The 14,713-nt window shown below is 41.2% G+C and overlaps 1 long non-coding RNA gene across 1 annotated transcript; it reads left to right on the forward strand.

The window, feature by feature from the left end:
* Window positions 1-3,850: 3,850 nt before the first annotated feature.
* On the forward strand, window positions 3,851-4,780 carry LOC109365841. The gene is made up of 2 exons (XR_004158754.1): window positions 3,851-4,042; window positions 4,142-4,780. It is a non-coding gene; the product is annotated as an uncharacterized LOC109365841 (long non-coding RNA).
* Window positions 4,781-14,713: the final 9,933 nt, after the last annotated feature.

Here is a 14,713-nt window from a genome sequence, read left to right on the forward strand (position 1 = left end):
AAAGTCAAAGACAAGATAACATGAGCTTTATTTTAACTGTTACATGCATTTGCATTAAAATGCTTCTTTAAAACAATGATACGGCCTTACTTCCATGTTTCATTTTTTTGCAATGAACAGCAAACAGTTCTGCTTTCAACTCTATTCTCAAGTACAAGTTACAAGTAGCTTGTAAACATAAGGCTCATTTTTTTGCATTGAGTTTCTTCAAGACATCCAAAGAGAAGACAGTAAAAAAGCCAAGCACCGATCATTTCTGAAAATCAGCCTCTTCATTGGCAAAAGCATATCTGACCTTCCACCTGGGACAGAGCCAGACACGATGACACACCAGTCAAATTCACCACTATTCTTTATAGCAATGCTTACAAGCAATGGGCAGCAAAGAGTGAAAAAACTGAAGATGGATCTACAAAATTAGATGACTTAGAAAGGAAACAAATCAGTTATTTAAAAAGCTGTTCATGTTAATTCTCATTTCCAGCCCTGTAACATACACGATAATTAACCAAGAACTCAACACACGCCTTGCAGTACCAGAAGAAGTTTGTCCAGGAACAGAAGAGGGTGGAAACTTCAGATCAAAACTATTCCAGCCCACAGAAATACCAATCAACAGGTTTTATGGTGCTGACTTCCTCAAGCTTTGCCATCAAAGTAGGTAAACTAAAAACTGAAGTGAACAGCTGTTAGATTTTGTTGCTAAATTTAATACGCAGATGCTCATTTTCTTGAATGATTTGATTTAAACATTTCTGGAGACAAGTTGGAATTCCTCCAATTAGAAAGCTCATTTAAATCCACTTGATTACTTAAAATAAATAAATCTAAATGTGTCAAAAATAATCATGAAACAATTTGTTTCAGATTGCATAAAACACTTTCCCTGAGACAAAATGAATCTTCTCTTTGACAGATCGAATACTGCGAGGTAAAATTCATTTGGAAGACCTAATAAGCCAGAACTACAAGTGATCCCAGTGCCTTACCAGTTCTTATACCTCCACTGAGGAATCTTTCACAAGACAATTCATAATGTGCATTCCAGCTTTTCCAGACAAAGCTAGGACAATTCATTGTAGAACAATCATTTTTTTTCCTACTGCAGTGCTCCAAGAAGCCTCCAATGACCATGGCTCACAGCTGCCTCGTATTCAAAAGGCTGCCCTTCCCTCAGGGGCTCACAATTGAAGGAGAAAGATAGGAAAACGAAAACGAAGGGACTTGCTCAGTGTCAAGGAGCAAACTGACAGCAGTGCACCTTGCCTCTTACTTGACTGACCTAGCTGATAGGAGCGTATGGTCAGACTCACTGGAAAAAGCTTTTATTTTGGTTTCTCCTGTCTTATTTCTACTTGGTGGGCTGGCAGAGGGTTATAGAACTTCAGCAAGTATGAATGTTGTGGTCTCCAGCAGATGTCCAGGGGAAACCAAGAAAGATCTTTGCCCACCTAGCAGAAAGAAGATCTCCCAGCATGTCACCAGTACCAAAAATGATCAGCTGTGAACTAAAGAAAAAAAACCCTAAGGAAGGAAAAGAGATACAAGGTAAATAGGAAAAAGAGAAGTGCTGTCAGGAACTGATGGCAATACTTAGCATAAAAGTTGTGGGAGTCTCTGGTCTACTGCTATGGGTAAACATTTGTCCAAATGACAGCACATGGTGTAAAATTATGTGAGATGGGCCAGAACTAAGTCGTGATTGATGAGCCTTGGAAGAACAGGACCTGGCTCTCCAGTGTTGGTTTTGCAACCTTTGATCTTTATAGCCACGCATTATAAAGTGGTTTCAACTTGTAACTAAATTCCTAACATACTCAGCTGTAAAATCCAGACATATCCTGAGTAATAAAATAAATACATAAACTGGAACTTAGGTGAGAGAGTCATCTTTTAGTGTCACTTAATGCTGAGAACACCTAGAGCTTGCTATACCAGATTCAGTAGGAAAGCGTAACTTTGAGAGAAGCACGAAGGGATTCTGGCTAGAAACAAATTCATTGGGCTGTACAGACTACATCGTTAATCCTGCACAGAAGACCAACTTAGAGTGCCTTTAAAGAGCACCACAGAACAGGCATCCTTCAAACTGTTATACGTACTATAACTATACTACTTGATGTTCATCAAATACCACTTCTATCACACCACATATCAGAGCCACGGGCCTTGTGCAAAAACGTCATTCTAAGAACCTCTTGCCTACTGTGAAGATAACCAATAAATCAAGGTAGTTGCACAAGCCACAACCTAGGTGGCATTAATTAGATCAGTGGAAGTTATGATCCAACATAATTATAATTGCTACCCCACCTACATTTAATTTCAGTGATTCTTCCTATCTTTCCCCCAGAGGGTCAATAGGAGAGCTAACCTACATGCTTCAACAGTGTCAGCCTCCAGAGGCAGCACAAAAAAGCAGCAATGGCAGCAATGTTTAGTAATTGCATGAGTGCAAGTAAGGGGAAGGGGACTATCATGAGATGCGATCAGATACTATACAACAAGGTGAAACAAAGAAATTCACCCTTTGCCCCTTACACACCTCACAGCTTTGCACTGGGACAAGAGGTCTAGGTTTCGCGCTTCCAGATGTGACACACTTGTTCCTATTCGGCAAAGTATTTACATGCAGAAATCACCATTCGTATACGGGCAGGGCGGTCATACTGAAATAAACCTGATTTCCCAGTCTTAAAGTGACGTAGAAAAAATGTCCCAAATGGCATGTCCCAGTGGGGGAAAGAAGGATCAGTGTACTGAGATGGGACTCAGGGCATCTCTGATGGCACTGATGCACTTGCATCAACAAGTGCAGCGAGTGCATCAGCAAGCACTGCAAAACAACAGGAACAAATATGTAGAAAGAAACAATTGGTACCAAAGAATGACACCCACACTGCGTATATTTCCATTCTGCACAGGCTTTACTTCCGATGAGTAGCACCCCAGCTCCCTGCGAGTGTACCTACACTTGGGCAGTCAGCTCAGTGGGACGCATATGTGTGTGCTCTTCGTCTCCGTCACTCCCTCTGTCAATAGGGACAATTTTACAAGCCTGAGTCTCAGAGGACTGTGTTTCAGGAAGTAGGAGTCATACAAACATAAATATAAATTGGAAACCTAGTGTTTGCAAGACCAAGCCCCGCATCACAGTCCAGGATGCAGTTGTAATGACACTATACAACTGAAGGAGAACTACTGCCTTTGAACTGGGGGTTAGAAGGACTTCACACAGAAAGGCATCATATCTTTGGGGTGCAGCAGTTCTTTCTGATTGATAGTTGCACCACCACAGTGGTTGGAAGTCAAAGAGGTTTTCTGCTAAAAATCCCCACAGACACTCTGTTTTAGCAGGTCATTTGGTTCTGTTCTTCTTTGACCTTTCTTTTATGCATCCGTCCTTCCTTACCATTACAATAAAGCATTTTCCTTTGACACTGTGCAGGGCTCTGCTTAAAAAGGGCTTGGTGTAATCAGGTGTGTTCCTAGCGAACTGCAGCCTGCAGTACAAAGACATCACTGTTTTTTCAGAAGGCCGTTCAGTAATGCTCAGTCAACAGAAGAGACCAACAGCATGGTAATATCCATCAACCCCCTGCATTTGTTTGTAATTAAAGAAAGGTCAATAGCTATACCTTTATGACAACCACACCTATCTTTGCACAGTCAAAGAAACAAACATATATAAATTTCACAACAGAAACTTTTGTTGATATCCATAAATGTGAAATCTGAGACACGAAAAGTATTTATCAGCCAACTCTAATCTAGTAAGGTTTATGAAACAGATTTGCTCCCCTGGTTGGTTGCAGAATTGTTGAGATGATGTTTGGTACCTAGCAGCAAAGGCTGTTGTATTCTAGATTCCTTTTCGTGCCCAGCTGCTAAAGGAAGACCCTGATTCACAGCACTTTGTTATTTTTTCTTATTTTTATAGGCAGCCAGAGGGCATATGGATGTTCAGTTTGTTTGTTTGGATTCACTCATTAGTAAACGACGTGTCATGAGCGACGATATGCACCTGGACATTTAGTCTGAGGTAGGTTCTTTACCATTCAAATAGATTGTGCTACTTCAGCAAAGAAAGACAACAGATCCTTCTGAAATGTGTTTTTCCCTTTTGCTTTTGTATTCCTAGGAACTGTATCATAAATAGAGCAGAAGTACCACAAAGCAAGAACAAGACAAGAACAAAAATCACAAGAGTTCCTTATAAAGTGTTGTCAATAATCAGTCTGCTTTGAACACAAGGATCCTGAACCCAAGTCCACAGCCACATCATAGGACTACCTAAATGACAGAACTTAAGTTTTTGCTGCATGGCTGGAAGACCTACAGAGGTTCCTATGGAGGAACATCAAAGACATTTAGAGATTCAGCTAGGAAATTTGAAGCAATCTTGGGAGTGCAAGCCTGGCATCTGGAGATCCAGAAATGGAAATCATCTTGAAATCTTCTTGGAACCAACAGCTCCCTTGTACTCTTGGAGTAAGCACTACTTACAATTTGCAATTGTAATAAAGGGAACTGGGGCAGAAAGGGACAGATACAGGACACAGACAAGGTCTGAGATATTCCAGTGAAATCCTTCGACACAGAATAACCCTTGGAGACTGCAGATGACTGGTTAAGAATCAGAGAGACAGCTCAACAGCTCCTTGCTCTGAATTTCCCATCATCAGTAGGGTGTACCACAGAGAACACAGTAAGAAATGTCTTCTAAAACAGCTTTAAGGACTGGAAATCTGATAAAGCAAATAAATATGGCAAAGCTTCACTGACGTCAGTGAGACATATATAAGGCAAGATTTTGTAATGGTAACAGTGGAAATGAAAAGTCTCGCACACTGAACATGGATGGTTCCCAGGTAAAGCTTAACACAAGCCACAGATTCGTCCTTAGAACATTTCCCCCTCGCCCTGCAAATATAAATTGAACTCAGTCTATTTCTGCAAAAACTTCCACTTTGTGAGCCCAGTCACAAAGTGTAATGCACTGCAAAGCTACTCATTAATAAGGCAACCAAGATATTAATATTTAATAATATTTAGAAAGCAAATTTTGAATTTATACTAGAATTTGCACGAAGAAAATGTGACTGTAAAATACAGTACATTTAGCCAGTTTTGGGACAATATGATGAGAGTCATTCTTCCCTCATACAGTTCTTCTTTTCAGGACCATCTAGTTAGATGGTGTGAATTAACACTAGTCATTTGAAGTCAACTGAAAAAAAAATGGAGCTATGCCAAATTACATCAGAGATGGACCCAGCCTTTTGACTTCAAGTTATCCTCAGCTAACACTGGTGTAATCAGAAAAAGGCGACATTTACTTCTCTGCCCAATCAAAGTAGCCTGAATATTGGCTACTTTCAGAGAACTGCCTGAAAACATTCCACAAACCATGAATTATTCACAGTATTAAACAAATAATTGTGACTAGTAAATAAATATTTGAAAGTAATGGCTGGTTCACAGACCATTCAAACATAGCGTACGGGGGAGATATTCATCATATGAATTACCCATTAAGAATTATTGGCTCAGCTCTAGTTATAACTGATAAACAGTCATGCGGATAACAAGGCAAGTGTTTGGCAAGCCTCCTGCTTTCATTCTCAGCAATATGGCTTCCTTTTCAGCACACACATAAGCTCAACTGTTTATCCCACTTCGAGCAGAGAAACTAACTGCCTGCAGTGCACCTGAAAGGCGAGAGCTGGCTCGCAGTTTCCCCAAGCCCTACTTGTCTGGTTAAATTCCAGGTCAGGCTGCAGCCCTCTGACAGAACCACATTCCTGCTGTAGCTTCAATTACCTAAATTATTCTTCACCTCCTGTCCTAAGCATGGGCATATTTTTGATGGCCCTAGCTGGGAAATGCGAATGAAAACTGCTACCAGATGTAGAGTGGAAGAATGATTTCATATCGGAGCTGCTAGCCTCCGATTGTCAGAATATCTGAGTCTCTGCTGTGCCACGGGCTTTCCGTAAGCCACTTAGGCCCAAATCCCCAAAGGTATTTAGGCTTTTAACTCCTGTTCATTTCAGTGAGAGTTAAAAGCCTAAATACCTCCATGGATCGGGGTTTTAGCCTCTGTAGTTACGTCTACACAGCACAAGTATCCATAGTACCAGGCAGGCGTGGCAGGGCTAACTGAGCAGCCTAGCTTCAGGAGAAGGGCAAGCTCCTGGTGCTGCCCACGAGTGCAACATAATTTGCTCAGGGATAGCTCTCATCACTGTGTATGTGACTGCAGCACGCACACAGATAGCCTGGGTATCACCACACAGCACAGCATGCTGCTGGGTAGGTATAACCCACACACCTCAAAACACACTGCAATTTGGCCAAGGGCCGGCCTGGCAGGGTACTGGGAGAATTACTATGGCCAGTCAAATCTGCACCGCACCCAGGAACTTTGCTGGTGGACATGCAGCATGTAAAGCACTGGGAGCAAGCAGGCTTGGGTCGGCCAAACAATTCAGCAAATTCCATTTTAATGCAGCTTTTCAGAAAGGCAGCAGGGGGCTGTGCAACATGCTATCGCTGAAATATCTGGCATTCTGCATTTACAGTGCCAGCACTACATCTGACTGTCGCCAAAAAGAATCAGAGCAAATGGTTAATGTGCAGTTATGGCAGTTAAAAAAAGAAATGCTTTGCTGCTGTTCTATTGTCAGTTTTGGCAAGCAGCATAGGGGAAGCGAAACACTGATAACATTGCTTTATTGTTCATGTAGGTCCCAACCTTAACATGCTACATCTGTATCTTCTGTCTCAAGAAGTTGCTTTCTTTTCATCAAACACATTCCAGAAGTCAACAGTAAAAGCACTGACAAGAGACAGCAGATTGATCCATTAACTCTCACTCACTGCTAACAGTTCCTTGGCTGAAACCGGACCCTGCATTCCACTTGGGAAGATTTGGTAAGTTCAAAATGTAAACATGCTTGCAGGATTTGGTTACTGCTCTCATGTACTACAGCTCCTGCCTCAGCTTAACAGGAGGTGCTGGGAATCTACAGGTACTGGGCCTCTGACTTTATACATGTGTAATTAAGTAACAAACAGGACAAGCCAAACGAGTCCTCTGCACCTCGTGTTAATATTATACCAGATTCTCAGTTAGCACTAATCAATGTAGTTGCAATGAAGGATACTGCAGCATACAGCTCTTTCTAATATGTCTAGCAATAATAATAATAATTAATAATAATAATAATACACTCTCCCTCTGCCAGAAAAGGTGCAATTAAGTGAGAACATATTTTCCCTTTGGAGACAGGCCCTTAAGCATATTCTTTTCAGCAGCAGATAAAATGAAAAGTGCTGCTTGCTGCGACGTTGGATTTGCTTTGCAAAACCAACCTTTATTTTAAGTTAGATATATCTAACAATGCTCCTTTGTTGAACTATTATTCTCCATCTGCAGTACCAAAGCATACGGGGGCTCTGCTCACAGACCGACACTCCAGCAGATCAGTCACTGTAAAAACACAGAACAAAATGCAGACCCTATGCCAAAGACCCACTGGCACCACAATTCTCAATTTCTTACTCAACTGCTAACAAAGCTGTAAAACACACTGCTTTCCTAGAGTGGCTCTCTGTCCCCCTCTACTGACTACAACAGGTGGTCCCAGGGCCAATTCTCACATCCAGAGCCTCAGCCTGGGGTGCTGTTACCCTTGGAGAGGTGACAATGCACCATCTGAGAGGCTGCAAGATGCTGGCTTATCCTTGGAAGAAGCTGATTTTTCCTGTAGCAGCTGGACAAACAGGGTTTTGTCCAAGCAGGCCTCTGAGTTCGGCTTCTGCCCTGCTCACAAAACAGAACAGGGGTTTGTGCTGAAAAATGTGACGTGGAAGTAAAACATCACTACAGTATTTCAGCCAATTCCTTAGTATTGTAACTTGAGGTGGTGTCCCATTGGAAATGAAATCATGCCTCCCTTTCACTCCATGGGTCAGCTCCTGAGATGGATATTTTCCAGTCTGGTCATCTACTTCAGCTGAAAACTTACCGCTGTTTTAGGAGTTTTATTTTTTGACAGGACAATGGCATTTCCCACAGAAAGCAAGTGAGCATTCTTCAGAAGAAATGCACCTTGTCAAAAAGCCATGTACCTGATGAGATACAGTCTCAGTATACATGCAATGTATCTGCTACTGGCCTTTGCTTTTCATGCAGACTACAGTACCATGCACAGTCCCACATCTCCTGAGAAGAACCAGGAGAGATTGCTACAGATGCTGGGAGTTTCTTTACTGACATCACTGGGAGTTTTGCCACTGATTTCAGCAGAGTTATGATTTGAAATGGGACTCGGCTGCCATTGGACTCATGATTTAATTAGATGACTCGTTATTAACTGGCTCTGGGTTTCTGCGGTGCCGATTTCCTTTCAGTCTTGCTCCAAGAGTTAGTTCAGACTTGTTACAGGGGTCTGTTTGAAAGCTTTGTGTTCCTTCCGCTTTTCTTCCTTTGGTATTTTGCAACAGTGGATACACTTCTCTATTCCAGGCATATCTGTACTTACACCTCAACACTTGGGGTTTTCTATCCTCTGTTGTCTCATGTTTCAAATGTTTTTTTGCTTTTCTCCTGTTTTTCTCTTCCCCACGATTGGGTCTTCCATATTTAACATCTTTTTGTAACATAGCTCTATAAACAGACTCTCACTATCAGTGAATAATCTAGGAAAAAACGTTTGCTATTATTAAGGGCCTGGATCAAGGATTTGGTCTATGCTTCCAGATCATCTTGGCCTTCTAATGTAACCATTAAGAAATCATTTCATTTTCAGATTCATCTCTGCCTGTACAGAGAGACATCCTACAAGTCCTTCAGAGCTGGTTCTCATGTCTATTTGCACAGCTGCAAGAGAGACGGGACCTGGAGTTTGTGCAGAACCAGAAACATCTCTGTAGTAACTCTGGATGGAAAACTCCTATTGCGCAAGATAGCTTACAACATCTTAATTTGCATCCAGGACTTTGTCCGCCTTGCAGCCAAAGGCAGGACAACATATTGACCAGCTTCAATCTAGCTAGTTTGGATATCTTACACAGTGGAAACACAGTGTTCAGGCAGCAGCTCTTGCATATGCATGTCACATCCTGGGTAGGCTGGACAAGCCCTATGAAGATTAAAGCTGGTTGTTATTTGACTACTTGCACTGCAATCATACCTCCGAGTTAAAATGCAGGGGCACAGTCAGTGACCAGGGACCCGACATAAGCAGGGACAGAGGAATGGAAGTCCTGTCAGAAGTACACCACAGCTGTGCAGGAAGCAATGAGGCTGGCAGGCTGGCATTTTGCAGTCCTCCTTGTCTGCTGCCTGCCTGCTTTGTTCCATGGCAGCCCAAGATTTGTTAGCAGCTCAGAAGCATTGTGACGTTCCAATGTCACCCTCTCCTCCCAAGACTCTGGAAGAGAAGTTGGACTTAGAACTGGAATAGCCTGAATTTATTTTAGCTGCTTTTCAACAAGTGAACAAGTTAAAGAGAGAGAAACACTTTTGTATGAAATTACTATTTACATTATGTATTTTAAATCCATAAAGTAATGAACAAGGAATGAGTGCAAAATAAGCCACCATGGAGACTTACAGAAATTGAATTACCACCTTTCTTATGCCAGTTCAGATTTGACAGCTTGTTTTCACTTACAGAAGATATGTGAACATCTTTAGAGTGACTTTACACTTTCTGATGCTTGGGGTCCCAGGACCAGATGCTGAAAATCACTGCAATGCAGTGCAATGCTATCTGACATCAGGAAAAATGCCACCAGCTGCAGCCAAGTTATGTACGAGCATAACTACTTTGAAGTAAGAATAAGGGCCATGAGTACTTGATTGTGCAGCTATGCACAGATGCAGCATCTTCACATTCAGATCCACAAATACAGCTGAGTACCTGATCTGTACAAAGAAATGCAATAATAAACAAGAGAAGGATAAGAATAATTCAGACGCTACAGTTTACAGGGGCTAATAACAAAAGTACAATAAAGGAAGCTAGACCCTTTGGGCAAGTCTCAAGTCCCAGACAGAGAACTACAAATCGCAAGCTACTTTTCATTATCTTTGCTTAAATTTGCAGAAGTCAAGACAGGGCTATAGCTGGTAAAAAACAAACAAACAAACAAACAAAACAAACAAAAAAACAGTTCTAAAGCTAGATTTCTTTATTTAGACACATTTCCAAAGTGAGAACCATGAAAAAATTAAATCCAAGCACTTGTGAATTCCTGTTGACCTGCCACATAACTGCTTAGTGTCATACATTCTCACTTGTCCAACAATGTACGCGTTAGTAGTGCTGCATCAAAAGCTTCAGTGTCTGAGTTTGGCTAAGTAAGCACAAGTTTGGATACTTACTTAAAACTTGTTTGTATCTCTTAGTTCATGAAGCCAGGGTGAACATTTTGTTGGAATAATCCTTCTCATGAGGACTCAAGTAATACCTGCGTCCAGCTGGGCTAGAAAAACATTCAGAACAATCTTTCAGAGACTCTCCTCATTTTGCCTTCCAGCTCCAACTGAGACCCAGAAGAGCAACATTTTTAAGTAGGACCAGCAGTAGGGGAAAGAAAAGTTTGCTAAGTCTTGGTAAACACATCCTGTGTGAGCCAGGGTCAAGTGCCTGCATCTGCATGTACCTGAAGCCCAGTATCTGGGAGAACCACAAACAAAGGTAACTGGCTATATGAATCACACATTCTCTTGCTAGAAAAATACAACTGCTTATGTGTTTGAGCCTCCACATTTAAGTAATTGAGGTAAATATGTCACTTTTAATTTTGAAAAGCTCTCAGCTGTGTCCTTACTAATTAAGATAGCACAGATGCAATAAATCAGTCCATGTGCCAGCCCACAGAGGTCAAATATAACCAGGCAGCAAATTATAGTTAACATTTATGAATCCCTTGCATGTGGCACATGGCCCCACCCACTCTGTTTGGCAGAGAAGTTTGCTGCTGATTGCACTGGTCCTTCTGGCATTTCATGTCCTCATGCAAGTCATACCAAGTAGCCTCCCTGAAATATTGTACCTGAACATGATCGGACTCATTTTAATCATTGTGTGTATTTTAAATGATGACTAACACTCTGAGAGGATGAGAGAAACAAAAACGTTCAGGGAGTTCTTTGTTTTGTGGGTTTTTTGTTTGTTTGTTTGTTTTTGTTTTTTTTGTTTGTTTTTTTTTTAAGAGGAAAAAGGAAAATGTAAATTGAGCGTTCCATTTAATCAACAAGAAATTCATCACATCTTTCTGCTGAGGAAGGACGGTCTTGTGGCTGACATACAGGGCTACAGTGTAAGCCTCAGCTAACCCACAGTATGCCTCCTGCACAGCACTGAAACAGCCAAGGCAGAATCCCTGTGAGACCAGAGCTCCTCAACTCCCCATCTTGAAACAGGGATAATTATACTTTTTTCTTTTTACTTCCATCTTTTATCTGTCTTGCTCATCTACACCAAAATTCTTATATTCAAAATACTTTATTGAAAAAGACTGCCTTTAATTAGGCGTCTTCGTATACTTAGCACAATAGGGTACCAATTTTAGCTGAGGTCCCTGAGTGCTCTTACCTGGCAACTAGAACAGGCATTTATTGCAGGGTTAATAACTAACTGAGATTACTTGATATTATTATTTCATTTGTACTGCTGTCACACCTAAAAGCATTGGCCAAAGTCTTGAACCTGTTCCGTGTTTGCATTTAATGCACACAGAACATAATGACGGTGCCTCTCCCAGCCAGCTTAAAATTAAGTCTTACCCTCCCTTCCCCCACCAGTGACTTGCTCTGAGTTTGTTCCACATCTGCTAGTGTGACAGCTGCAAGTATCTCTTTGTGCCTGTTCAGATTAGATACGGATAACACCTGAGAAGTGCAGATGAGATTCTGGACACAGCTAGAAGGAAAGTGAGAAATATCTTCTGCCAAAAGGTTCAAAGAAACAAAAACATTTCCCTTGTTTTTAAATTCAGTGATGTCCTACTGATAGGGCAGGGATTTTTTCACAAAAGGCAAAAGAAACCTCAACTGAGACAGACCTATGAAACAATCAGAAGTTTTGTCTTCAAAAGAGCAATGTGTTTTGATGGGATGTCAGACTTTCTCAGAGGGCTGAATTGAGAGAAAGCATTCCTACTTCATTTCTCTGTAGAAAGCTTTTGACCCAAAATTTAAATCTGCTACCATTCTCAGATGAGATAGCGAAACAGGCATTTTTTACACACAGGTCCACAGATTTAGGGTATGAAATCTACCATCTAACCACTATCTACTTCAATTCAAAGCTCCTGAAGCATCCTAAGAAAAAATACTTCAGGTACTGAAGCACAGTAGAATTTCTACTTGGGGATGATAGTGAAGGAGATGTGAGAGGCACTGCACTTGTGAACAATTTCCTTTCCCAGTGGTGGCACTGATCCTTGAGAGAGACTCATTCCTTCTAGTAAAAACCTTTCCAAAGGAAGTTCCTTACCAGTTTCAGATGAAAAGGAAGCTGGAGTGAATCTCTCTTCAGCATCAGCCTGTTTTACACTTGACACCTACCTGGAGAGTTCTGGAATACAAGAGAAGCCACCTGAATATCTTTGGTTACGAGAGAATTTCCCAGAGCAAGTCCGGGGATCTTCATAAGCTGGTATTTCACCAATAAATCAGGAGAAGCTAAGTACTTTTCTCTCTTACGTTCCTCAAACTGGAAAGAGAGCTTGCAGCTTCCTTTGGTATATGCAGGCTCCTCATGCTGTGGTAAGGAGCACAACAAGGAAAGCTGGAACTCGACGGGAGCACCATTCCAACACAGCCTTTTCTAAATAACAAGTAATGATACTTTCTGAAGTGGAAATCTTTTATTCAAGCATCAAAGAAAGTAAAGAATCCCTTTTAGGAGGACCACTGTAGTGCCTGTTATCTCACAGGATGTTCTCCTACAGATGTCAACACTTGCTGTTCCTCATCTGACGCTCACCAAAACTCACATTTGATGAGCTCAGAATATTATGAAGATCAAGCCTATTCAGACACTCTTTGGGACAAAGTCAGCCCCTTGAATAGAAACATGTGTGATTCATAATGTACTCACTGGAGGATGCGCTCATCCCCAGGAAAACCTCCAAGCTATCCAGAAATCCTTTCTGCACTTCTCTCTCAGTCAAAACCTCTGTTTATGTGGTCTAAGAAGTGACAGAAATTTTACAGGAATGGGCTCTAAGAGAGAATATAATAAAATAGCAAGTATCTTCTTAACACAGATTGCTCAGTTACTCATCTAACATGCATTTGTAGATATGCAGCCAATTATCTAAGTTGGATGCAAATTTGTGCCCTGTGAGGATTCTTATTTTCCTCATTGCCTTCAGTGAGAGTAGGATGTGCTGGTATCTGGCACACTATTTTAAAAAGTGTGAAAGGCTTTATTGGCACATTTAACATTGATGATACTTACACAGGACCAATAAGATTATATAATTTCCTAGATCATAATCTCCATCTCATCCCATGTGAGCCAAATTAAAATGATATGGAATCGCCAGCTCCATAGCCTGGAAATGTCTAAATCACGTCTCTTCCAAATTACCTGAGATGCTTGTCTAAAGTTTTCAGGGCAAGTCACATTCATGTTTTGGAATAAAATTTGAGGGGCCAGAAGACAGAAGTCTCTATGCCAGTGTTATTTACATTATATAAAGTGCAGGCATAATGTAACAATCTACAGGGTGCTGCCACTAGAAAAAGCAGAACAGTAGAATTCTAACTCCCACAGCTGTGGCAAATGAAATATAGAAACACGAACCTGACTAATTACCAGTCAAATAAAACCCCCAGAAAGCATTATTTACAAAATCTCATCATTTTTAACCAGTGGTATGATTTGAGAGGCTTGACTCATGATTTCTTAGTGCTTTGGGTTAGTAATGCTAGATGACAGTTCCAGTGGCTGAAGTGAGCTGTGCTTATTAAAGTCAATCATGTGTCTACCTGGCAATTAGCCAGGAATCCTAAAATTAACAGCTCATTAGAAATCTGCCAGTGACATTATTCATACGGACTCCCTTGTACAGGAGCGATCTCTCTTAACCCTGCAGACGGAACAAGGTAGAGGACCAATGTCTGACACACATGCTTCCACAAAAGGCTCTGCTGCTTCCAGTAGGGTGAATAGCAGCATGACGGTGGGCACATGAGTTTAGAAATGGGTTCTACTCATGCTACAGCTGCCTCATCCAAAGGAGGACTAGATTCATCAGTTGTGAAATGTTTTGCAGTTGTCCTGAAATTCTTTGGGGGAAATCAATCTCATGTATGCAACGACGACAAACTTGACTCAGCTCCATCAGTGTCATAAAGCACTACTGGCAATTTCAACCCCACATTGAGGAAGGTTTGTCCTCAGCAGAATTGTTTAGATAGAGCAGCAGCAATGTTGACCACAGCTACTTGAACAAGAGCAAGTCCAGAGCCAATAACATCTTTCCATTTATGAAAGGGGACTTCTGCAGAAGCCACCAATCTTTCCAGCACTGCTGATTACAAGTGGGCAAGGATGGTGACTTCTTCAACCAACGCAATTCAACTGTTGACAACATTTTGGAATTTTCACTGAAAACTCGATTTCAGTAAAAATCCCAAACTAAACACTGTATCTTTAGTTTAAAAAATAAAAATAAAAAAATT

The sequence above is a fragment of the Meleagris gallopavo genome, chromosome 2 (assembly GCF_000146605.3).
Source record: "Meleagris gallopavo isolate NT-WF06-2002-E0010 breed Aviagen turkey brand Nicholas breeding stock chromosome 2, Turkey_5.1, whole genome shotgun sequence".
NCBI lineage: Eukaryota > Metazoa > Chordata > Aves > Galliformes > Phasianidae > Meleagris > Meleagris gallopavo.